The 25,977-nt window shown below is 36.5% G+C and overlaps 1 protein-coding gene across 4 annotated transcripts in view; it reads right to left on the bottom strand.

Moving 5' to 3' along the window:
• Window positions 1–16,411, bottom strand: part of LOC106881505 (uncharacterized) — a 50,530-nt gene extending 34,119 nt beyond the window's left edge. Inside the window, exons 1-2 of one of the 4 annotated variants that reach the window (XM_089358752.1) lie at window positions 15,207–16,383; window positions 5,291–5,387 (exon numbers count right to left, since the gene is read on the bottom strand). The gene's annotated coding sequence lies outside the window, so the exon portion shown is untranslated. Of the gene's footprint in view, window positions 1–5,290; window positions 5,401–15,206 lie in introns of all 4 variants that reach the window. The other 3 variants (XM_089358759.1, XM_089358765.1, XM_089358747.1) reach the window with 3 other exon arrangements.
• Between the last annotated feature and the right edge of the window lie 9,566 nt (window positions 16,412–25,977).

Genomic DNA, 25,977 nt, shown 5'->3' with positions numbered 1-25,977 from the left:
ATATATATATATAATTATATATATATATATATAATTATATATATATATATATAATTATATATATATAATTATATATATATATATATAATTATATATATATATATATATATATATATATATATATATATATATATATATATATATATATATATATATAATTTGTGGACTTGGAGAAAGCCTTTGACAGGGTCCCCCAATCCCTTATCTGTTGTGCGATGCAGAAACTGGTTAATAAGGGCTGTACAGGCCCTATACAGAGAGTCCGTTAGTAAGGTTAGGGTTGGCAATGAGTATAGTGAAGAATTCCGGGTAGAGGTAGTGGTCTACCAAAGATCAGCCCTCAGTCCCCTTTTATTCATCATAGTCCTCCAGGCAATAACAGCGGAATTCAAGATGGGTTGCCCCTGGGAGCTCCTCTATGCTGATGACCTGGCCCTCATAGCAGAATCGCTACCAGTACTAGAGAAGAAATTTCAGGTGTGGAAGCAAGGTTTAGAATCAAAGAGCTTTAGAGTCAATATTGCAAAGACCAAAGTTCTAGTAAGTAGGAAGGCGAACACATCACACACACCATCAGGTAGGTGGCCCTGCTCAATCTGTAGAAAAGGTGTAGGTAGAAACTCTATAAGATGTAGCCAGTGTAAGCTATGGACACATAAGAAGAGCAGCAACATCAAAAGAAGATTAACTGGGAAGATAGCTTTTGTGTGCAGCAGATGCACAGGGGCAATAAACACCACATGCTCAGAAAACAAATTCCATCACATGCCAGGGGAAGAAACTAGTAGTTGATAGCTTCCACTACCTAGGTGACCAAGTCTGTAGTGGGAGTGGAAGCTCAGAGAGTGTTACCACTAGAATAAGAATAGTCTGGGCAAAGTTCAGAAAGCTTCTACCCCTACTGGTGACAAAGGGCCTCTCACTCAAAGTGAAAGGTAGATTGTATGATGCATGTGTGCAAAAGAGCCGTGACTGCTGAAGACATGCGTAGGCTCAAAAGAAATGAAGCTAGCATGATCCACTGGATGTGTAATGTCAGTGTACACACAAGACAGAGTGTAAGCGCCCTGAGAGAAATGTTGGACATAAGAAGCATCGGATGTGGCATGCAAGAGAGACGTTTGCATTGGTATGGTCATGTACTATGGATGGATGAGGAGAGCTGTGTGAAGAAGTGCCACTCCCAAACAGTGAAAGGAATCCGGGATAGAGGGAGACCCAGGAAGACATTGGATGAAGTAGTGAAGCATGTATATTTATATGCATGTATATATTTATATAAAGATATATTTATATTCCTGCGTATATATATACATACATATATATATTGTGTATATAGACATGTATATATATGTGTGTGTGTGTGTGTGTGTGTATATTTATATATGTATGTATATATATATATATATATGTATATATATATGTATATATATATATATATATATATATATATATATATATATATATATATATATATATATATATATACATATATATATATATATATATATAAGATCGAAGCTATCAACACCTTAGATATGGGGCAGGAGTAATTGCATGGAGAGTAGATGAACTAAACAGCTTAGACAGAAAGACAAGAAAGTTGCTAACTAGATATGGGTCACTCCACCCAAAAAGTGACACAGACAGACTGTATGTACCAAGAAAAAGAAGGGGAAGAGGACTTATTGGATGCGAACACAGCATTAGAGCAGAAGAAAACAACATATCATGGTGTATAAAAAATGCCACAGAACCGCTATTATTAGAAGTAAGAAGGTCAGGCTTGTGTAGGATGAAAGATTGCAAAGATAAAGCACCATACAAGAAATTGAAAACGAATGAAACTGAAAATATGTGTGTAAAGAAAAGAATGCATGGTCAATTTCATAGAGATGTTGAAGATAAGACAGATAGAAAAAAACATGGCTGTGGATGACTAAAAGTGATTTAAAACTGGAAACGGAGGCTCTAATCTGTGCTGCCCAAGAGCAAGCACTAAGAACAAACTACAGAGAATACAGAGTAGACAACACATCAGAAAGTGATAAGTGCGGAATCTGTGGACAAAACGGTGAAACTGCATGACATATGCCAATAAGCCACTAGCCCAGAAGGAATATAAGAGACACCACGACAATATAGCCAGGCTTGTCCATTGGACACTTTGCAACAAGTATGGACTTGACAGAGCAAAAAATTGGTACAACCACAAACCTGAAGGCATCGTCGAAAATAGAAATGCAAAGATCCTATGGGATTTTATGATTCAGTGTGGCCATGAGATAGAGAAAAGGAAGCCAGACATAGTCTTAATTGAGAAAGAAAACAAACTATGCTGGATCATAGATATAGCATGCCCAGCTGACAACAAGCTATGTGATAAGGAAGAAAGAAAAGTTGAGAGATATGACAGGTTAGTTGTGGTCAATGAAAAACGTAGCAGTAGTACCAATAATTGTTGGAGCTCTAAGAACAGTGAGCAAAAATCCTGAGAAGTACGTGGAACAAATAGGAGCTGCAATAAGGGTGGAGCACTTGCAGAAAACAGCACTGCTTGTAACCGCTTGAATACTCCGGAAGGTGCTTGATAAATAAGAGATGTTACCTTAGTTCACTGGTAGTGAACAGCTGACACTATAATACATCTCCAGCATTAGAAAGCAATAATAATGATGATGATAATAATAATAATAATAATAATAATAATAATAATAATTTTAAAGCAAGCACATAATTTTCTTATGGTTTCTTAAACATTCACTAGAACAAAACTGTACAAATCCAAATATATGGTACCCTAGGCATAACACCTACATGAACTTCTAACTTGGTGTCTCTTGAGGTCTCTGGGTGAGACTTGGATCCAACTTGTACAAATGCAAAACAAAAGTCAAACAAATAATAATAATAATAATAATAATACAAACAACAACAACAACAACAACAACAACAACATTGAAAAATACCTTAGGAATGAGAACCCAGGTTCGAAATTTCCCCAAGACACCTGATGAAGGGTGGAGAGTATATCAGCTGAAATGCTGTGTCCGTCAAATGTAAATAATGTACATCATTCCTCATCTCTTAAATATAGAACTGTATTTGTTTTCTATGTTCGCATCAGTTGGATGGGTTGGATAGAGCTGGCAAGTTGGAGAGCTGCACCAGGTTCCAGCTATACGTTTTGGTTTGGTTTCTATGGCTGGATGCCCTTTTAATGCCAACCACTTTACAGTGTATTAGGTGTTTTTTATGTGGTACCAGCACAGGTGCTTACATATATACATATCCCGTAAATAATAATAATGGTATTTTTATATAAGCTTAAAGTTTATGGTGATCCCTATGCAATGACTAAGGAAAATAGTTTAATAAAAGGGCATATATGACCTCGACAGAAAAAAGGCTTTCCTTGCACAAATCTGTCATGATCAAGAAGCCTAACTGTTGGGAAAGGCATGGCCTGACATGGAATAAACAAAAATTTATATAAGCCATTCTAAAAATTGTCCAGCAACGACGGATTGTTCAACTAGTATAGATATATATATAAGTGAAGTGATTATATATATTGTACTTATTAATGCATAAATCACACTATTTTATTTATACTTGATTTTAACTGAAAAAACTGAGGTGCAACTTACACATGAGGCAAAGTTATAATTTTTGTTGTATGATACTACTTCCTTACCAATCAGGTTATGATTGTTACCACCTCACACCATGTTTGAATGAACTATAAACAACTTATTATATTCCATTTAAATTTTATTAAATTCATGCCCATATATTATCCTATAAGCCAATGGTTCTCAACTGGGGTCCACATAGCCTTTAGGGGCCCATATAAGATTTTGCTGTTAAAATTGATTTTACTCCTACGATATACAAAATGTTTTGACCATTTTTTCTAAGCAATTCCTAATAATATTTAATTATAAAAAGTATAATGGGACTGTTTTAAGCATCGAATGTCTATAGGGGTCCAGTAGAGTAAAATAGGAATCAAAAAGGTCCATAGGCAAAATATGGTTGAGAAATCCTGCTATAAACTATCTATCTTAGTTTATTTGTAAATGTCACTGAATAATATTGAGAAAAATAACTTAGCCTGAGACATAAGAGATATGATGAATGAAGTGCTTCGGGTGCTGCCATTTTGACTAAATTACTGTACATATCAAATGACTGAAAACACTTGTTGGCAAAATTGGTCTTTTAATTATTGTTTTCCTTGTTTCAATCATTTGACTGCATCCATGCTAGAGCACCGCCTTTAGTTGAGCAAATTGATCCCAGGACTTATTCTTTGTAAGCCTAGTACTTATTCTATCAGTCTCTTTTACCAAACCGCTAAGTTACACAGACATAAACACCCAAGCGATGTTGTGGGGACAAATGCAGACACACAAACATATACACACACATACATATATATATACATATATATGATGGGCTTCTTTCAGTTTCCGTCTACCAAATCCACTCACAAGGCTTTGGTCAGCCTGAGGCTATAGTAGAAGACACTTGCCCAAGGTACCACGCTGACTATTTTAATAATTAGCAGTGATAACAAACTCATTTCCTTATTTAAAAGCCCGTCTGACTGCAAAATAACTCATTCATAGAAAATCTGTGCTTAGATTAGCTTACTATCATGATAGCATTCTTTAGTGATACTGTTAACTATATACTGTTTTGATGATGTGCTTTGGCTATGCATTGCTAATTAATCAAATTATTGACCCTAATTAAATATGTATAATGTACAAAGAAAAAATATAAACATTCCTTTAAAATAACAAGTTCTATAAAATAAAACATTTTCTTTGAATAGCTTTCTCATAATGGTTATTGTTGGTGTTAAGAAAAAATATTCTTTGTATAATGCCACTTTCAAGCTATAAGCTGTAAAATTTACTGAGTTGAATGATAACAGAACTGCTGAAGAAGAGTTTTCACTATTAGAAAAGGTTGTAAAAGATTGATGAAAACAAAAGTAAGCTCTAATAGAAATACCCAAAACTAAAAGAGCATGCATAGGGAAAAAGGCCCACTGTCCAGAGATGGAGAGACGATTAGCACTGGATTATAGACCAAAGGAGCAGTAAACTTTGCTGTAGATTCTACATGCTACCAAGACTTCACAATATTAAGAGGCAGGATAAAGACCCCAACACAAAGATTTTTGCACAATGTGACATTCTAGGCATAGCAAGTTTCCTTATCAAAGTGCAACTGCGGAGCATTGACCATGTGGTATACATGCAAGACACTCACTTACCTAAAGCTCTCTTCTATGGTCAGCTTAGCTCTGGTGCCAAGCACCAAGGCCACTCACTGCTCTGTTAGAAGGACAATTTAAAGTCCTGCTTGGAAACCTGCAAGATAAACCTAAAGATATGGGAGTTGATAGCACTGAATAAAGTTCAGTGGAGAAACTCTTGCTTCCAAGCCATCTCCAACTTTGAAGCAGCCAGGATCAACATACAAACACTTATACATACACACACACTCACACATATACACATACTCATATATAAACACACATACACACACGAATATATGAACATATGTATATTTAATTTCAAATTTAAGCATGAGTATTTGGTAGTTATGGAGAAAGGGCATATTTCAAAGAGGCAATTCCATACTATAGCATCGCATTAGAAAGGTCCAGTTTTGAGAATCAAATAACTTATGTTAAACCAACCTTTGATAGGCCATACTATGAATTTAGCCAGAAATATAACCAGTGATTCCAAAAATTTATTGACACCCAATTGCCATGTTCACACAAACATAAGATCTTTAATAGGAACCCAGTAAAAGTTATAGTTGCCATCCCAATACAGGCTCAGGAATTTTCAATTATAATTTTAAAAAAACAACACCACAATGATTATGCAAATACCAATCCACTGATAAGTGTCCTTTGAACAAAAAGTGTCTTATAAAAGAATTGGTCTACAGGGCCAACATTGCAGACACAGGTGGTACCATAAAAACTTAAATTAGACTGATCAAAAATGCCTTCACAGAACGATGTACACAGTATTTGGTTTCATTCAGAGACAATAATAAAAGAAATAGTATTTCTTTGACCAAAATTATATGGGGCCTAAATGATGGTAATGTGGAAAACCCCTAAATAAATTTAATAGCCAGGCTTGACTGATATACAGGACAAGACAACAACTGTAACTTCTGTGTCACTGAGAAGCAAGCTAAATATCATAACCTCAACAGCAAACATCTTGAACATCAGGAAAGAAATCTTCTCTCCTTGCCTACATACAATGCTGTTTAAATTACAAGATTTTAAGCATTTTAAATAATCCACATATTCTGCCAGGATAACTAATCTATATTTTATTTATTTTCCAACCACAGCCACTTTCCCATACCCTCACCCAATAACCACCTTATCCCAAGCATTCATACTTAACTTCAAAACTATGTATACTTAACCATTTATAACATATAACATTTTATAAGATATATATAAAATAATTAGTATGGACATGCATATACATTCGGATGTGCGTCTATATGTGTATGCTAGTTCAGTGGGTCATCTACTCCAGATATAGAGAGATCTTTTTATGATGGAAGGCCACAATGAAATTAATATCCATCCAACAAAGCTGTCTTACAAAAAAATTATACTGGTAAAGGCATACTTTTGTGAAATTCAAACAAAACGTTGAGACAGTGTCCTCCCCACAGTAAATGTTTAATTGTTATTTTGAAATTTTCTTCAAATTTCCATATTTTAAACACAATTATGATTACTTTAAACAAGTAATTATAAGTATGGATGAAGAAATATAAACAGAAGTTACTAAAACACTTGAATTTAGCTGAAAAGATAGACGTAAAAAAACAAAAATTTAATAGCTTAGTATAATGATTTTTTGTTTTTTTTTATTAAATGGTGTACTTCTTTCAGAAGGCTGCACCTATGTCTGGTCCAAGCTATCCTACAAAGGCACTATTTACAATTATAAAGGAAGCCCTGACTGACAATGATTAGAATCATATGCAAACTCTTGGATTTTTTCCAATAATTTGAAGGTCAGAAACAGGATACACACACACACACACACGTACACATACCTATATATGTGTGCATGTGTGTGTGTATGTATATACATACATACATAAATATATGTATATATATATATATATACATACATACATAAATATATATATATATATATAAACATATATATATATATATACATTCATATATAAATAGATATATACATAGAATATATATATATATATATATATATATATATATATATATATAAACTTAGATAAAATTTAGATTTGTTTTGACCAAAGATTGGTCCAGGCCATGTCTAACTTAATAGCACCACCTGATAGGATTATCTAAATCCTTTTTACAGTTAAGTTTGGTCTATGGTCCATTCAAGTAGTGAGTTCTTATTGAGTGAGTTGTATCCAGGTATGGGTGGCTTGTCTGGTATTCCTTGTAGAAAGCTGTCTAGACTCCGTTTAAAGCTGATAGGATCCTTTTCCTCTTTTATCTGTTTCGGGACAATGTTACAGGGCAGGGCCTGTTGAGGAAAAGAAATTATGCCACAATGTACCTATATGATGTGATCTTGAATTGGGCAGGGGATGTATGGCTCGTGGTCCCAGCCTTGGATGAACCTTGAATTTAATGTTCAGGTCGTTTGGGTAATGCTGGCGGTATATTTTCCGCATCGTACAAATGATGTACCACTTGCGGTGGCGCTGGAGAGAGTAGAGCTTCAAGGCTTTAAGGTGGTCCCAGTAATCAAGATCTGTCATGCCTTCAGTTCGTTTGGTGAGTGCCCTCTGGGATGATTCAATCCTCAAGATGTTTTGTTTTGTATATATATATATATATATACATATATATATATATGTAAGGGACGACCGTGCGAACTCATAAAAGGAGATATCGTGACGAATGGAAAAAACAGAGGACTCCTTTTATTTAAACGCGTCACACGGTCGAACATACAATATATATCAATAGATGATATACATGATATGTTATGCGTCGATAACATAGATGACCAGTAATGAAAGACCACAACCGTATAAGATGAATAACAGAGATATTTATTGTGGCGTTAAAGATGTATGTCTGTGAGTGAGTGTGAATGCGACATATAAGAACATAATCAAAGACAGGCCGTCGTACAAAGAAAAGTATGTATGTGTATGTGTATTATTACAGCAGATAGAAAGAGAGTCAATAACACGTGAGCAATTATACCAGATCGTTAGTACACTATAGGAAAAGTTCTGTATGTGAAAGTGAGGAGAGGCTGAGTGTGGCAGTGCTGATCACTAGTTGTGATGTCGTGGCATCGATGCCGGGCCGTGATTCTTGTTATACAGATGTTCATCGCTGGCTGAGAATTTCTTGTCTGTTTAAGAACTCTTGTCTGTTTATTTACCGTGGTGAAGCTGAGTCACCTAACAGAATCGAAGAGAGAGATGTGCCGCGGAGTTTGGTGTGGTGTAATTAGTAAATCGTGTTGACGCGGGTAGCGTAGAGGCTGCTTGGTATTAATCGTGTTGGTCATGATGATGATGCTGGATAGTAGTAGTAGACTCTTGTTGCTGATGTGGCGACGGCGGAGGTCATCGTGGCTGGACGAAGCTGCTGAAGTGGTCGCTGGAACTGCTGCTGCTGTCGTGTGGTACACGGAACAGTTCTCAAAGAGAAACTGGACCGAGACAAATTATTGGGTATGAGTTAAAGCTATTTATAACAAACTATGGGCTCCCGAAGGCTTCAGAATTTTACTCCATCACGTGACCTTATTAGGGGCCGTGATTGGTCAGTTTGCGTTCTGGCGGGAACGGTTCGAAGAAGTTGCCGATTTGAATAATGATCAGTCACGTGATGAACAAGGAATGGGTTCTCTACTACGCTCGCATTTATTTATATTTAAATGAGAAGATTGTATGTAATGGCGATAGTAGTTTGTATCTAATGGCGGGAGGTAGTTTCACTACATATATATATATATACACATTAATTATATTAGGGGCTATTACTATAAGTAACATCAAAACCTGTAATGGGACTCTAAAGTCAAACTACTTCAATAAATATACACGTATATATTTACACGTATAAATATACACGTATATATTTATGTATGTATATATATATATATATATATATATATATATATATATATATATATATATGTAACCTCGTGGGCATCGGTGCCGATTTTCTCTTCCTCCGTTTTTCCATTCTTCGAACTTTCCGTCTTTCCAACAAAGGGCTCCGCCCGAAACGTCATATTCTCTCTCTTTCCTTTCCCGAGCTTCCAATAACGCTATCCGTATCACGTCCTCACTTTTTTGTTATTGTTTTTTGTGTTTTTTTGAAACTATATATATATATATATATATATATACATATATATGTATACATATATATATATATATATATATATATTTATATAAATTCATTTATTATTTATTATTGGTACAGGAGTGGCTGTCTGGTGAGTAGGTTGCTTACCAACCACATGGAAACGGGTTCAATCCCACTGTATGGTATCTTGGGCAAGTGTCTTCTACTTTAGCCTCTGGCTGACCAAAACCTTGGGAGTGGATTTGGTAGACGGAAACTGAAAGAAGCCCATCATCATCATCATCATCATCATTATCATCATCGTTTAACGTCCATTTTCCATGCTGGCATGGGTATGTATATGTTTGTGCATCTGTGTTTGTCCCCACATCGCTTGGTAACCGATGCTGGTGTGTTTACATCCCCGTAACCTAGCGGTTTGTCAAAAGCGACTGAAAGAATAAGTACTAGGCTTACAAAGAGTAAGTGCTGGGGTCGATTTGCTCAGCTAAAGGCAGTGCTCCAGCATGGTCGCAGTCAAATGACTGAAGCAAATAAAGGAAGAAAAAAAAAGAATAAAGAAAAATTATTTACTTTGTATTAATTTTTTCCTAAATTGGTTTTTCACACTGGCTACTTGAAAAATCTTATATAGATTTTATCCTTATATTTTAAATGTATATACAAATACATAAATATATATATATATATACATAAAATATATATATATACACATACATAAATATATATTTATATATATATATATATATATATATATATATATATATACACACATATATATACATACATAAATAAATATGCTAAATGATTAATACGGTGTCTTCCATATTAATTAATCATTTAGAATACACTCAACGCACACCAAGGAAGTCCTTATGTACATCCAGCAACACAAGTGCACTACCCTAGATGATGCCTGGTAGCTGCAAGCAGTGAAGGTGTTTTGCAGGCACACTACAAGGGACATTCCTATGACAAGGTTTGGATACTACACCTTAAAGTCACCTGATTAAACTTTAATTTTAAATACAGCTTACATACATAAATATATATATATATATTATCTGAAGTATACAATATTATATATCCATTATGGCCGATCTGATCAATGAGTTTTGCTCCAGGGATTCAACAGAGTATTAAGTAACAATCCGGTTATGTAACTCTGTGCTCATCAGAGGTAGTCAATATGGAATGAAATATAGCGACTGTTCTCTTTTGTTGGAGGTGAACAGACATATCTAGTTTGTAGTTGCTGTAAAAAAGATAATGAAACGAAATGAGTAGGGGATTGAGTTAAGAGTTATGTCCTCGGTACCAAAACCTCACCACTAGGGTGGTTATGTGGCAAGTTAGTAAGAGTTTTCTGGAAAAGTTTGTGGGAAATGTGTATGTCTTTAAGGTTGGTGTTCTTGTGGAAATGGAATTTGTGTAGTGGTACTATATGTATAACCTTTGCAGGGGGTGTGGCATACACATCTGTGTTCGTTAGTGTGTTTTCTTTCTTTTATGCATTGGTTAAGTACATGGGGCTTTTATGTGTGCATGCAGTGTATGTAAGGGTAAAATATGTGTGGAAGTTCATATTGGCGGTAGTGGAAAACAGTCAATTGGGTAGGTTCCACCATGCATGTTTGTGGGTGCATTAGTGTATGATTTGATCAAACTCTTTGCCAGGCTCCAAGATATTGGTGGAAGGCCAAAGTTGTGGGACTGGTGATTATAGTTATGATGGGGCATGCAGGTATGCTAGGATGTACTTCCTTTCATGTGGGCAAGGATTAAAAATTTCACTTCTCTGATTCAGGTAAATGCTTGGGTGCTGGGTGCTCTTTTCTCAGCCAGGCATAATCTGCTGCTATTGAAGTACAGTTTACATTTCTCTAGGATCTTCCACTTTATGCTGTACTCAGTGGCACCTTCTTTCAAAGACTAAACATGCTTAGCTAGGGTTGTGGCGTTGTGTCCCTCCAGGATGTTGAAGGAGGACTTGTGGTTGTTATAGTGGGCTCTCATATACTTTCACGCATTTGGTTACCCATTTGGGCCTACAGCTGTTACCTCTGGCTTGTATATGATCATCTCCATGTTACAGTGGCCATTCAGTGGTCATGCTGCATCACCCCTACATGAGCATCCTGCTTCTGTCTCAGGTGTGGACCTACGTACTAAAATATTTTTTACACTGAGTGCACAATTAAAGGAAATTCTCAAGATATACCTATTGAATATTTTGTAGAGCCTATTTGTATGGGGCAAGTGCTTATCTACTAAGCTAAGAAATATATTCCCTACTTGGGTTTTAACACTTAAAGAGAAGGGTAGTGTGAACTACAACACTTTCCAGTGGCACTTTCTCTTGGAGGGGTTAGGGTCTGGTGTGTAACTGCTGGTGGCCAAAGCCTCATTGTAATATGGGCAGGCAGCATCAAAAATCTTTGTGCTTGAGGATAGGCTGGATGACAGGAATTTGTGTTAATGTATGATAGCTTCTTGTTTGGCTTCCTAAAGGCTATATATATATATATATATATATATATACACACACACATGCACACACAGACACACTTGTACACATTAATAGTTACAAGCAAGAAGTCTAAAGAGAACAGAAGTGAAACCACAAGTATGACAATTTCTTATAAAGGATTCAAAACAGAAACATTTCAACTCATTATGGATAATTAGTTGTTTCTCTAATCAAAACATCTGGAAGCTTCTCAGAAACTGAAAGATGCATTTGGATTAATTCATTTCTTGTATCTTTTACTTGTTTCACCCAATGGACTGCAGTCATGCTGGGGCACCACCTTAAAGGTTTTTAGCGGAATGAATTGAATGCAGTACTTACTTTTTGAAATCTGGTACTTAATCTATTGGTCTCTTATGCTAACCCACTAAGTTACAGGGACACAAACAAACCAACACTGTTGTCATGTAGTGGGAGGCATACACACACACATATATACGACACTGCTTCTTTCAGTTTCCATCTTTCAAATCCACTCACAAGGCTTTGGTTGGCCTGGGTCTATAGTAGAAGATATTCACCCAAGGTGCCACACATTGAGACTAAATCCAAGGCCATATATGTGGTTGGGAAGCAAATTTTTTACTACACAGCCACACCTGCACATTGTAGTTACTTACATTGGTATACATTATTGCTGCATATAATGAAGATTCAGAAGAAAACACCAACTTTGCTGCTTTGAGTGGCACAAAACAGGATTTTGTAGGGCTCAAGTTTTGAAATTTTTTCAAATATAGAAACTGCTGTATATATTTATTTGGCTTTATTCCTTACAAAAGCTTGAAATTTTTTTTTTTTTTTTTTTTTAATCAACACAGCAGACTGAACAATTTTATTGTAGTGATCATTGAAGGATCAACAAGAATGACATACATTACTACTCTTATTGGCTTGTAAAAAATATCAAAAATATATTCTTACTCAACCCATATGTGAGGCTAATACTTCTAATGTGAATTTTCTCCATGCAAAGGCAATACATAGGGAAATGTGTGAAGCTGGATGGTAGTAAGATATGGATAATGAATGTAGAAAATCCAGAGACTGGATCAAAATTAGTTGAGTATGATCAGTTGAAAGTATCTAATCAGAATTCAAGTGAACAGTGGAGGATTCAAAGCATTAGTCAATGTATGTAGGGATAGCAGCTGTGCTTGCACTGATATTTGATGCTGTGGATGGATGGCACTGATGAGGTAAAAATGTTTTGTACGCAGGAGTGGCTGTGTGGTAAGTAGCTTGCTTACCAACCACATGGTTCTGGGTTCAGTCCCACTGCGTGGCACCTTGGGCAGGTGTCTTCTACTATAGCCTCGGGCCAACCAAAGCCTTGTGAGTGGATTTGATAGACAGAAACTGAAAGAAGCCCGTTGGATATATGTATATATATATGTATCTGTGTGTGTGTGTTTGCGTGTGTTTGTCCCCCTAGCATTGCTTGACAACCGATGCTTGTGTGTTTATGTCCCCGACACTTAGAGGTTAGGCAAAAAGAGACCGATAGAATAAGTACTAGGCTTACAAAGAATAAGTCCTGGGGTCGATTTGCTCGACTAAAGGTGGTGCTCCAGCATGGCCACAGTCAAATGACTGAAACAAGTAAAAGAGTATACAGTGGAAGGTACTTGTGACAGAAGGAAGGAGAAAAGTCAAGAAGTGGGAAGATCCGTACCATACAGGATAGGATTTTATCATGCATTATAAGACAGCATATGATCAAAACGGATATAGTACGACGATGATGGGGAACAGGAGGAAATAATATTTGATAATAATCTGTTTGTTAATATACAACAGAGAAAATCATATTGTATCCTTATCTAAGTAATTTGAAGGGTTACATTTTCCAACAGCACAAAAGAGGAACTTAAATAAACAAAGCTTTGAAATGAAGTTATGTAAAATATATACACCTGCAGACAGTTGGCAAACCAAGTTAATAAAAATATAAGGTAAATTTTCAGATTAACACCTGCACGATTTTCACTAGGGTGTTAGGGTTAGGGTTTTAGGGTTATCAACCAGACTATCAGATATGCTACACATCGCTAGAAAACACTTCCATTCTTCCCTTGATTGCACCTTGCTCTTCCATTTGAGCTTGAATTTTCTGACGGTCATCTTCCCATCGTTTTGGAGGGCTTCTGTATGAGCTCTTCCGATCTCTTTGATCCAAATAGTGAAAATAATTTAGATAAAGTCTTTTCTCGTTCAACAGTAACTGTTAGCTTCTATTTACAGTTGTTCATTTATAACAGTTAAAAGGCCCCCCTCTCTCTCTCTCTCTCTAACATGGAATTTTGGGAGAGGAGAATCAGAAACTTATGAATTTTTTTTTAAGTGGGGAGGGAACGTCTTCTTTTTTTTCTTCCACTTTTTCCTTCTAGTAAACATTAAGAACGTAAATGGAGCGACATTGTTTACAGTAAGAAGCAAAGTGCTTGTCTTATGACTACCATCACTACTGAAATCAATACGACCTAACGAAGAAGTCCCAAAGTGGTCGTTCTACCTGCTAGAAACTATAGCCAAATCTTGCTCAATCACTCTATCGTCTTAAAAAAGGGAAATACACATTCCTTTTAAGGTGTTTTTTTTTTGTTTTTAATTCCGTCCTAGCTTTTCTATTATGTTACCCCTCCTGAAAACGCAAAAGCAATCTTCGGAGTTTTGTTTTTCAATTCCAAATGCTCAGTCAGAATCAAGAAGAAAAAAATTTCTGTCCTACATAAAAAGTATTAAAGAACGTAAACAAGACTAAGAAATCTCAATCCAATAGTTCTTGCAGAGGTTGAAATGTCTGACCATAGTACTGGTCGATCAGGACTGACCTAAGGCTACGCAACAACAAGATCAAATATTATAGATTGATTTACTTTGCTAGACGAATTCTATTTAGATTTATGTTACCATTAAAATAACTACTTTCGCTAATGAAACTGAAGTGGAATAGCCTCACTGTGAAACTCAAGTGTTTATAGAAAGAAAAACAAGAAAAGAAAGAACAATAGAAACGAAAGCTTCTATATGGTCCCACGCCTTGTTAGTAATAACAGTCAAATTTACTTCAAATCAAATTACACTGCACTGTTTAAAAAAAAATTCGAGAAAGACTTCCTGGTAATTAATTAATCTTAGACAGTCAAAAGGGATGAGGTGACCACGGCTGAAATATTTTTGATCATCAATCTGTTGATGAAGGTGGGCCTAAATAACAACAACGCAACAATAGAAATAACAAAATAATTATAAAGAATTTTTCTTTACCCGTAAACTGTATCTCCAACATTATAAAAACTCCGATTGGTTCTGACTAAAATTTCGTTCATTATTGCAGCAAACTGAACGAAAGTTCATGAAACAAATTGAGACGACACCTGTCAATAACTTAATAAGAAACTTGTGTTTGTTCCGGGTTCAACAATTGAATAATAATAAAAAAAAATTAAAAAACAAGGGAAACAACTCGAATTTTAAACTACACATTTCTTGCCCATCATTTATATTATGAAGTATTTTATAAATTGAAAGTGCAGTCTAAGTAAGAAGTTCACTCACAACTACGATATCCACGGTTCGATCCCACTGGCATCTTACGCAGATGTCGCCTTCTTTAGTTTTAAGTCAGTTCATATTTTGTTGATGAAACTGAACGATCGGAAACTGTATAGTAGCACATCAGATGTTTTGTACCCCATAATTCAAAAGTACATGCCCTGTCACACCTTGTCACGTTGATTCTACCTGGAATTTATGTAAAGGGTACACGCATCCGTGGAAAGTTAGCTATTTATAAATTGATACTGGAGCAGGTTATTCAGTTAAGTGAATCAAATTCTCATTGTTGAATGATGAGGATTCATCTGCATTGGAATATGAAAGATTCAACAAGCAAAATGAGATAGTCTTTTTATTACAAATGCTTGTAGTGGATCTTGCAGGCATGGCGTGGAATTGATCCTCGATGGCCAAATTTCAATTAATAGTTCAACAGCACTTTTCTCACGGTAAAACAATAGTTTTTTTTTTTTTTTCTGTGAGTGACAGCAGTTACATTTGCCAGATGCCTTAGCTAAGCAAAATAATGTCTTCGCCACTTGACTCTTCTATTTCACCAATAGCTACAATAGAGATATCACAGGCCTCCAACGAAATCTATTGTTCTCAACAATACGTCTATCTTTCTGGCTAATTTTGGATAGTTATAAAAACAAGAACTCCGCAAGTAAAGTCAGAACACAGTTAGTGAGAATGACTGACAGAGAGGCGACTGACCGGCTCAAGCGAAATGCTGTTTCGACTGAGGTAACTTCACAGAATGACAACTATGGAATTAACCAATGTAGAAGCCATCTCGTCCCACACTCTCTTGCTTTCATTAGCTCAATTTCTTTTCTCTGCAACATTACCATATCTCTCTCTAATACTACTGTAGTAACGCTGTGCGCATGCGTAGTCTCACGCATGCGTGGAATTCAACAACCAAGCGTTCCCGCTTCATTTCTGCCTCTTTCTTGCTGGCCAGCGATTGAGCATGGACGTGTTTAGCTGTCTCTCTCCATCTTTCGGACTTACGCTCGACAGCTCGCTTACATCTACATACCAACGTCCCAACGACAATACTCACACACACAGAAGCTGTAACAACAAACAAGAGCTAAAGATGTATATATTTACCACCTGAATAAATGTTGTTTAAGTTGATAGTCTGGAGTTCAGCGTTCCATTATATTTTTAATTTTATATAGGAAAGTCAGGTATACATCTAATGATGTATAACCTACTTTCCTATGCTACTGTCACGCGAACAACAGCCGTTGGGTATGACTTCTTCATGTATCACTTGATTGACTATACGGGTGACTAGACTATAGCTGACACTGCCAAATATTTTAAGCATCTCTGCGGTGATTCCTGATGGGCGGGGGTGGGGCTTTCCCAGTCTTCATACTCTTAATTGCTATATCTACCAAGGTACTGTGAATTCAGATAGCTGGTCCCTCTGTTGGGTTGACATTCGGCAGACCCTCTTTCTCCCATTCATTCTCTTCATTTAGCAACCTTTCATAGTGGTGTCACCACATCTCTCTCCTTGCAGACTCATTAAATGCAAGTGAGCCATCATCTATGTGGACACATTTCTCTCACACACTGTCTTGCAACACAAAACCCTTCAAGTCTTTGGTCCTCACAATGCAGAACATTGGCAATTTTTTTCTTATCTGCTTCCCCTCTGGCAAAATAAACCTGTCTCCTAGCTTCCCTTCTGGCAATCTGATACAATTCCCTGCTACCACCATTCTTCCAGTCCTTCCATGCCTGTTTCTTTTTCCTAATGGCCCTGTCAACTACATTGTTCCACCACCATGTTACCTTGGGTCAAGAGAGAATTTTGCACCATCCACAGATCTGGTCAGTAGCCCTCAATAGGTTGTCCCATAGAAACCTCCAATTGTCTTCCACATTATATGATACTATATCCCCCTTCTATTTTGTCAAAAGCTTTGAGTAATACATCTCTGAATCTCTGTCCATTCATAGGATCCTTAAGCTTCTAGACCCTTCTTCTCCATGCTGGCTGTCTTCTGGGCATCCATTTAGACCTGATCCTGAAGTTGCTAACTACTAATCTATGTTGTGGGGTACATTCTTCACCTGGGAAGGTTTTGACACTTATAAGTAGCCATCTTTCCTGGCGAGGATGTAATCAATTTGACTAGTGTGTCCACCAGATCGGTAGGTGAATAGGTGGCTGGCAGGTTTCCTGTCGTAAGTATTACAAACCATAAAATCATTTGCGTCGCAGAGCTCCAGCAGCCTGGTTCCCTCCTCATTGCGGGAACCAAAACTATAGCCTCCATATACACCATGGAAGCCCCCTGCATGTTGTCCAACACGCCCATTGAAGTCACCAGCCACAAAGAGAAGGTCCTTGTCATTCGTTGATAAGGTTGTCTGCAAGAGGGTGTCATAAAATCGATCTTTCTGTTCAGCAGGTAGCCCCAGCTGAGAGGCATAAGCCAATATAATGGTTACTAATCCATGTTGCAGCACTAATCTAATCTTAAGTATTCTATCACAGACTCTGACTACTTTGATTACCTTATTAACACCCATTTCTCCACAAGAAGTATACCCAGGCCCCCGACCCCATCAGTGTTCCCTGCCCAGAAAATCTTATACCTATGTTCTTTGTCTGTGAGGAATCTAGCAGAACTTCCTCTCTGTTCAAGCAGCTCAACAATCTCACCAGACCTACCTTTCAGTGTACCAACATTAAGTGTGCCAACCCTGAGGGTGTGGGCCCGTGAAACACTGGGATGGGGGACAACAACATCATGTACCTGAAAAGAAAGCTCGCCTTTGGCAGAACTCATAAACATACAATAGCCTTCATCCTGCATACACTACACCATCATTTTATGTGCTACATAATTACTACATTACATAGGAGATAAACCCTAAGTAGGGATGGGGGAATATTAGGCCTTTGGGGGTGTTCATGAGAGAGACATCCAATAGAGGTTAGAGGCATTTTCTTTATTCCTTATAAAAAGGATACATAGAGGGGACAGACTATAGGGATCAGACACACTCTAACACAAGATTATAAACGAATGAATTTATGGATATGAATGTCGAATGATATGAGTTAAAAATTACATGTTAAATTCACACTATTTACAGGGTTCGGGTTAGTGAACTAACCCGCCTGTTGATTTCCTTTTGGTAATCCTTTCTGTTCTTCTATGCCTGGACCGACCGTGCAAGCACAGCTCATTGCATTCTCATCTTTCTTACTACTTCCGTCCATCTTTTTCCAAACACTCTTTGCGACAGTCTCCTCCTCTCCAGATGGATCTTGCTAGAAAGGTGGGCGGTGAAGTAATCCACCAGCCCACGTCTGGAGATGAAATGGCCTGTCGCAATCCCTTTCACTCGCATCTTCCATACCATGACTTTCAGTATGGTTATTACACAGAGAAATACTACCTTCTTTTCTCTAGAGAAAGAGAAAGGTGGTACAATCTTTATCATGGACTCAATCGAGAGCCGTACTCTTTCCGCATCCGACATCAGCTGTTCGGCATAGGCTATCAACTCCCTCGACTCCTCACAGTGTACGAAGGAATGCGTGACCATTTCACTGCACCTCGGACACGTGGGAGAGGTGTCGTAACCATGCCTTGACAACCTTTCCTGAACCGGTAAGGCCGATCGATAGCACAACCATGTCAAGGATTTCTGGTAATTATCCAGAAATCTCGTCCCAAAGGTCCTTCCGAACAGGCTGGCTAGCTGCTTTTTATTGAAGCCTAGAGTCTCCTCTAGGGCATCGCCAGATACTCGTGGTCAACCCTATTGAAAGCCTTAGATTGGTCTAAATTCACCCGTGCCCGATAGAGGTCAGAGGATAGACACTTCCAGTACAGGTGGTGGGAAGGGCGAGCAGACTATAAAACAGCAAAAACTCAGGCTGCTGGTGTGAGAGAATATGGATGATAATAATAAGATAGAATTGGGTATTGGAATTCTTGACTAGAACTATAACCAAGAGTTTTCAGGTGACAAAATTAGATAAATGAATGCATAGATGACAATAATAAATGAGAGTGAAAGAGAGGGATATACATATATATGTATATGTATATATATATATATATATATATATATATATATATATATATATATATAATATAATATAGGATAAATTCTTTTGTTTATTTTTATATATCTTGACCATACGTGTACTGATGAACAAAAGAATACAGGTTACTTCACTGTTTTTTCTGTATTTGATTGAGAAACCAGTGGTCTACCGTTGAGTTAAATGTTTTTAAGAGATAAATTTTGAAAAGCTGCATTCCCTCGCTTTCGGTAAATATGTTGCTTATTTTTGGTAGTTTTTTTACTTATTTAGTCTCTCGATAGCGTGAGGCATTAATACACAGTTAATGCCCTTTATATATAATTAAATATATCTATGAAGAAACGATGAATTTTTTCATTACGAAATTTTTCGTTATTTTTTTCATTATGAGGTTTTTTTCACGCTGACTACTTGATAAATTCTTATAAAGAATTTATCCTATATTATATTATAAATAATTAGAATATATTCAGTGCTGAATATTATTCTGTATAAGCACATGTTACCGAGATGCAACTGGATAAATTCAAATCTCTTTCAGGGATATATAATTGTGAACAAAAGTCATCGTTGCTGTGATGGCTACATCGTGGTAGGTTGATTCTTGTTTATTTTTATATATCTTGACCATACGTGTACTGATGAACAAAAGAATACAGGTTACTTCACAGTTTTTTCTGTATTTGATTGAGAAACCAGTGGTCTACCGTTGAGTTAAATGTTTTTAAGAGATAAATTTTGAAAAGCTGCATTCTCTCGCTTTCGGTAAATACGTTGCTTATTTTTGGTAGTTTTTTTTACTTATTTAGTCCCTCGATAGCGTGAGGCATTAATACACAGTTAATGCCCTTTATATATAATTATATATATATATATATATATAACATTGGCACCGGTTCCATATTACATCTCAAAACTCAAAGAATAAAAGTGAAACTTTCAATGGAGTAACGGTTATAGTTAAACTTTTATACTGTTTCACTTTTAATAATTTCACTTTTATTCTTTCACTTTTAATAGTTTCACTCTGTATATATAAATGTATGTATGTATATATATGTGTATATATATGTGTGTGTGTATATACGTGTGTGTGTGTGTGTGTGTGCAGTAACTGAAAGGGAGGAATTTCGATTATCCCCACATGGTGAGTTGTAATACAAAAAATATGCATAAGAAATAAAAGAAGGAAAATGCACACACTTTACACAGTTTTGATATATTTTATATTGTGTTTATCGACTAGTTTCGCTTTTATTAATCATGACAATAAAAATATTTATTTTGTATTTTCTTAAGAAAATTTTAGTCCATGTTGTGTGTGGAGAAGTTCATGAGTGAATGATTGAACAAGTAGAAAAATGTAAGGGAAGGTAATTGGTGATTGTTATTATTGGGGACAGGGGAGATAATTGTTTATCTTTCGGGGGTGGGGGGAATATACACAAAAATTCAAAACCTAAAATAGTGGGGAGAAATATGTACAGTGATGGGTATGTAATTGTGAATTAAAATATATGCTGAGATCAAAGTTGGTTATGTGCATATTTAGACGTGTTCTGTTTTTTCTGATTTAAAAATTTTCTTAATTGAAATGTTCTTGCATAGAAATTGTTTCTTTGCACTGGTAGAAGGGGAAAACTGTGAAATTTTGTTCGATGTTACCTGCACATCTCTCTATGTGTTCACTCAAAGGAATTTGCTCTTTATGTAGGGTAACAATCACGAATTCTTCCCCTTAGATTTTTCTACTTATTGAATCATTCATTCCTAAACTTCTCCACACACAACATAGACTAAAATCACGATAATTTTAATGTCATGATTAGCGAAAGCAAAACCGGTCGACAAACACAATATAAAATATATTAAAACTATGTAAAGTGTGTGCATTTTCCTTCTTTTATTTTTTATATATATATTTGTGTATGTGTGTGTGTGTGTGTGTGTGGAGGCGCAATGGCCCAGTGGTTAGGGCAGCGGACTCGCGGTCATAGGATCGCGGTTTCGATTCCCAGACTGGGTGTTGTGAGTGTTTATTAAGCGAAAACACCTAAAGCTCCACGAGGCTCTGGCAGGGGATGGTGGCGAACTCTGCTGTACTCTTTCACTACAACTTTCTCTCACTCTTTCTTCCTGTTTCTGTTGTACCTGTATTTCAAAGAGCCAGCTTTGTCACACTGTGTCATGCTGAATATCCCCAAGAACTATGTTAAGGGTACACATGTATGTGAAATGCTCATCCACTTGCACGTTGATTTCACGAGCCGGCTGTTCCATTGATCTGATCAACTGGAATCCTTGACGTTGTAAGCGACGGAGTGCCAACAACAACAACAATATTTTTTGTATTACAACTCACCACATGGGGATAATTGAAATTCCTCCTTTTCTGTTACTACTATTTACCACACATGGAATGGAAAATGCTGCCAAAACCTACCACAAACACATCAGATAAAATTAGCAATGAGAACATATTGAAAGAATTTTAAAAAACTAACTCAAATTTAGTTATTCTATTTTGGCCATTTTTTTTTTTTTTTGCACTTGAAAACCATGGGAAGTGCATTTTCAGTAAAAAAAAAAATTTGTATTTTCAGAGGGAAAAATGAGTGATTTAAGGGTGATTTGGCTGTTGTTTCTAGCACATCTAAAGACAAACCTCCTCGTTTTTTTTATCACTCTTGCATGTATTGATGTTTTTCAATATTTTCCCCCCATAAAAACATTTATATGTTATAAAAAAGAAAATTTGAAAAATTATAAGGGTCATTTGCTGTGGTAATCCAGAATTCACTCAACTTTCCTGAGGTCATCGGCAGTTGTGGTATTAGGTCCACATCACACTCAGTTTCCTCAAACTAATCATTAATGGCTTGAAGATATGCCCTGTTCAAGGCATCTGCAACAATCAGTTCTTTGCCAGGTCTGTAGGTAATTTGAAGATCATACTTCTCCAGATGCAGCAACATTCTCTGCAACCTCTGAGGAACTCTACACAAGGGTTTCTGAAATATGATTTTAAGGGGCTTGTGATCAGTTTCAACTTGAACTGTTTTCATGTGGATGTACTGATGAAACTTTTCACATCCATGTAGGATACCTAGCATTTCTTTTTCAATCTGTGCATATTTCTTTTGTGCACTTGTCTGTGAACTTGAAGCAAATGCTACAGGCTTGTCAGTTTGCATCACCATTGCTCCCAGCCTTTTGGAGCCTGCATCCACAGATAACATTTCTGGCTTTGTAACATCAAAGTACTGTAGTACTGGAGTCTCTGTCACTCTTTGTTTCAAATTCTTAAAACATGTTTGCTGCCTTTCTTCCAAATTCCATGCAATGTCCTTCAGCAATAACTCTCATAGAGCTGCAGCTTCACTGAAGAGATTTGGCATGAACTTTCCCAGATACTGTATCATACTAAGAAATCTCATCAGATCTGTTTTGTTTTCATGTTCCGGCATTATCTCTGATAGTTTTCACCTTTTCAAGATTTGGCTTCAGTTCTTTGTCAATGAGAAGATGCCCTACATATGTGACCTCCATCATTCTCAGCTTGCATTTCTTCACTTTCAATTTCAGGCCACTTAACGGCATTCTGTTCAGAATGACATGCAGTCTTTCATCATGTTGCTTGACATCTGTACCCCACACCAAAATGTCATCAATAATACATTCTGTGCCTGATAAACCTTCTAGGATCTGTGACATTGTTCTCTGAAATACTTCCGCTGCTGACTCCACTCTGAAAGGTAATCAGGGGAATCAGTATCTACTGAAAGGGGTATTGAAGGTACACAACTTGTAACTGCTTTCATCATGTTGTATCTGCCAAAATTCAAACTCTACGTCAAGAACAGTTAACAGCTTAGTACCTGGCATTCATGACATAATTTCCTCAACAGTTCCCATGGGATAATGTTTTCTTTTTATGGCATGATTGAGATCTTTTGGGTCCTAATCTTGTTTGGTTTCACTACTGTCACCATGCTATTAGCCTAGTTTGTGGGTTGAGTCTTTTTGACGATAACTCCAAGCTTGGTCATCCAATTAAGTTCTGCTTGCACCTTGTCCATCAAAGTAGCAGGCACTTTGTATATATGTATATAGCTATGTCTTCGTTTATGTATTCGTTCCCCTACCACCACTTGACAACTGGTGTTGGCGTGTTTATATCCCTGTAACTTAGTGTTTCAGCAAAAGAGACCGATAGAATAAGTTCTAAGCTTCAAATAAAAAAAGTACTGGGGTCAATTTGTTCAGCTAAAAAGAACCCTTTAAAAAAAAACTCTGAAAAAATACTCCAGCATGGCTGGAGTCAAATGACTGAAACAGATGAACGATATTGTACTTCTAGGTATTTAAAATACATGTTTAAAACCAGATACATGTGCATTGCACTCATTCTAAAGCTATACAGAAAAAAATACAGCTATATTATCTAAATTTGTCTGAGATATGACAAATAAATATGTTAATGGTTTCAAGATACATTGGTTATTTACAGAAACCTCTATATATTAATGGATTAAAGGTATAGCCTTTTATTCATTTTTAACAGTACTAATTATTTTTACATTTTCTATATTCCAGTTAAAATCAGTAGCAACTCTTCAAATGAAATCTACAAAGCTACTGTTAAATTTTCTCAATCTCAATGTTTTTTTTTTGTTTTGTTTTAATATTTAACAACTTTTTTAGAATATGTTTTTATAACCTAGCTGCTTGCTCATAATTATATGCTGTTTGATGGTAGGATGTGAAATTTTCACAAGTCAAGTTTTGGCTTACGTAAAATCTGTACGTGAGAGATAGTGTGTGTTTACATATAATGCATGCATAGTTAAGGTGCTCTTTACTACATGATGTCTGGCTTGAGAAATTTATTAATTACACATAGTGGGTGTGGCATCAAAATGAAATTGTTGATGGGAGAGACAACGTAGATAAAAGATTGATTCTATGTAACTAAGATAAAAAAAAAGATGAAGTGAATTTGTGTTGTAATACTGTTGTGTCGACACCCCCAGACGATGAAGTAGGTTAGCCCAATACATAGATATAGAAGGAGAAGTCTAGAGAAATTTCTTACACAAAATATGTATATCCACTGTGGGTATGTGCACAAGTGTGTATGATTGCAGATGCCTATGAGCACTTGGAATTTTCTATTAGTATCTGTGAGCATGCTTGCCTATGTGTACATGTGTGTGTTACATTGCTAAAGGCAAAGGAAACTTTGCTCAGCATCTCATAAGTGTCCTTATTACTATTATCATTACTATTAAAGGGTGTGTGTGTTAGTAGAGGTGAGCGTAACAAGTGATGGAAAATATTGGTACTGAGGGAAGGTGTGAAGGTGCAGTGAGAAAGTTGAGAAATGATGTATAGGGTGATAAACAGTGGTAGATAGAGATCAGAGTTAATGAATCATGGCTTGTGAATGTAGCAATAATGTGGGGGGGGGCGTCAACTGTGGATATGAGAGGGCATACAGAATGATTGCTGTTGGTCAATGATGTAGCTCAGAGGAGAGAGAAAGGTAACAGAGGGCACTGAAAGGGTGTGATTGTTGAAAAATCATGAGGGAAGGAACAAGAATGTGGGATGGATGTCAATAGGAAGTGGTTCCAAGGGAAGAAAGAGGCACTGGTAACTCAAAGAAACACAGGATGAAATATGTGCTAATTCAGCTCTCAAGTAATTATAACAGCTAAGTATTGGGTCATCCCATAAATAATGCAGTTTTTGCAATTGCGTAAACTAAAAGTCGTAGGATAAACTACCTGCATCAACTTGCTATAAAAGCAGGTAGTAATTTTACCTTGTTATTATTCTTAGTGCAAGTTTTGAAGAGTGCAGTTCGATTTTAAGTCATTTTTTCAAAGCTATAATGGAAGTGACAAAGGAGCATATTCAGCATATTTTGCTTTATGAGTTCAATAAAGGCAACAATGCAACGGAACATGCAAGGAATATTAATGCAGTATACGGGGATCGGACAATAAGCATATGCTATTGTCAATGGTGATTCCAAAAATTCCAAGCCAGAAACTACAGCCTAGAAGACAAACCTCATCCTGGAAGATCTGTAGATCTCAACGAGGGCATTCCTGCAAACCTTGGTGGAACAAAATCTCATTGTAACTGTTGAAGAACTAGCAGAGAAGCTTGGATTTGGTCATTCAACCGTTCATTGACAATTGCGTACCATCAGAAAAGTCAGCAAATTGGGTCAATGGGTTCCTCACAAACTTTCCCAGTCTAATTACGCACAGAGAGTGAATGTGTGCTCTTCTTTGCTGTCACTTCTCATGAATGAACCTTTTTGGGACCAAATAGTGACTGGTGACGAGAAATGGGTTCTCTATAAAAATGTGAATT

The sequence above is a fragment of the Octopus bimaculoides genome, chromosome 1, assembly GCF_046866305.1.
Source record: "Octopus bimaculoides isolate indiv1 chromosome 1, ASM4686630v1, whole genome shotgun sequence".
In the NCBI taxonomy this organism is placed as follows: domain Eukaryota; kingdom Metazoa; phylum Mollusca; class Cephalopoda; order Octopoda; family Octopodidae; genus Octopus; species Octopus bimaculoides.
This window is presented reverse-complemented; position numbering and strand designations above follow the sequence as displayed.